This window comes from Mandrillus leucophaeus, unplaced genomic scaffold (assembly GCF_000951045.1).
Source record: "Mandrillus leucophaeus isolate KB7577 unplaced genomic scaffold, Mleu.le_1.0 Scaffold101, whole genome shotgun sequence".
Taxonomy (NCBI): Eukaryota; Metazoa; Chordata; class Mammalia; order Primates; family Cercopithecidae; genus Mandrillus; species Mandrillus leucophaeus.
This window is the reverse complement of record NW_012098210.1, coordinates 4517602-4519405: the sequence shown is the minus strand read 5'-3', so window position 1 is coordinate 4519405 and position 1804 is coordinate 4517602. Positions and strand designations below refer to the sequence as shown.

The 1804-nt window shown below is 44.8% G+C and overlaps 1 long non-coding RNA gene across 1 annotated transcript in view; it reads left to right on the top strand.

Moving 5' to 3' along the window:
* LOC105536098 overlaps positions 1-1804 on the top strand; it is a 5948-nt gene that overhangs the window by 1222 nt on the left and 2922 nt on the right. Inside the window, exon 2 of the long non-coding RNA XR_001005541.1 lies at positions 453-513. This is a non-coding gene — a long non-coding RNA (uncharacterized LOC105536098). The remainder of the gene's footprint in view (positions 1-452; positions 514-1804) is intronic.

Genomic DNA, 1804 nt, shown 5'->3' with positions numbered 1-1804 from the left:
CATGCCACCATGTCTGGCTAATTTTTGTATTTTTAGTAGAGACGGGGTTTCATCGTATTGGTCAGGCTGGTCTCGAACTCCTGACCTCAGGTGATCCAGCTGCTTCAGCCTCCCAAAGTGCTGGAATTACTGGTGTGAGCCACTGTGCCTTTTCTTAGGGAGCTCACAGTTCACTGGATGAGACAGAAGGAAGCTGATTCTGAAAGGAAACAGGGTGTGGTAAAGATGGGGCAGAGGGGTGAGCACAGAGGGGATCAAGAGAAGAGGGAGAAAGACCACTCATTGGTGCAGCCTTTCTGGGGAGCAGTGTGTGAGCTGAGCTTTGTAAAGAAATGAGGTTTTAATAAGTGTGGGAGGAGAGCCCTCCTGAGATGTATGGAGAGACCAATGCCCCTCTTCCCTGCCGCTCCCCGTCCTGCAACTGTTCCCTTCTTCCCTCTGTCTCTGCTCAGCAGTCACAGCAACTCTCCAAATCATGATGCTCAAAATGCCACATCTAAAAAGAACATCTGGGTAGGTGCCTCTGCTTCTTCTGACTTGGCCTCCCTTCCCTGCCCTCTTGGTCTCATATAGTTCTTTCCATTCACTCAATCTCCACACTCGCTCGACAGCAGATGAAAACATTTGGTCTCTGAATCCCCATCTGCTTGTGTATGATTTGTATCCTCTGTGAGTCAACAAGGTGAACATATTCCTCATTTGGTTGCGGGATTTTTAAAAAACGTCTCCAACAGGCTCTGCCCCTAAGAAAGTAAATTCATGCACCTGCAAAGAGAAAGGAAAGGGACAGCCATCCACCTTTTGACTCCTGAGTTTCCATCTGCACCCTTCAACACTTATTAGGACTTATATGAAACTATGTGACAACTTTTTGTTTCTATTAAACAAAATACAGCTTTCTTCCTTGTATCTGAAGAAGTTGGCACCCTCTATGCAGAATAAGAGACGCACAGTTCCAACAGTTATTGTATACATCACTGACCATGTTAATGACTCCACAAAATCAATCACGGGTCCACCAAATATTCTGTTGAAGATTAAATTATAAAATTGAACTCCAGCAACGTGCATATGCAGTTAATAAACCCAGGGAAAAGATCAAAATGGGACCTATATAAAAATTTTAAAACTTTTTATTTATTCTGTTTCTCATGCTTGCTGAGGCTGGAGTGCAGTGGTGTGATCTCTGCTCACTGCAGTCTCCACCTCTGGGGTTCAAGCAATTCTCCTGCCTCAGCCTCCTGCATAGCTGGGACAAGTGCATGCCACCATTCCTGGTTAATTTTTGTATTTTTAGTAGAGACGGGGTTTCTACTAAACCCCATGTTGGCCAGGCTGGTCTTGACTCCTGGCCTTAAGTGCTCTACCTGCCTCGGCCTAACAAAGTGCTGGGATTGCAGGAGAATGAGCCATCAGACCCAGCTTTTTTTTTTTTTTTCCTTGAGACAGGGTCCCACTGTGTCATCCAGGCTGGAGTGCAGTGGCTCAATCATGGCTCACTCTAGACTGGACTTCCTGGGCTCAAGTGATCCTCCCACCTTAGTCTCCAGACTAGCTGGTACTACTCACACTGTACACAAAAATTAATTCAAAATACATCAAAGACTTAAATATAAGAACTAACTATAAAGCTTTTTGAAGAAAACATAGATAAACGTAGATAAGTCTTTGTGACTTTGGATTAGGAAGCAATTTTTTTTTTTTTAGATGGAGTTTTGCTCTTGTTGCCCAGGCTGGAGTGCAGTGGCACCATCTCGGCTCACCACAAGCTCTACCTTATGGGTTCAAGCAATTCTCCTGCCTC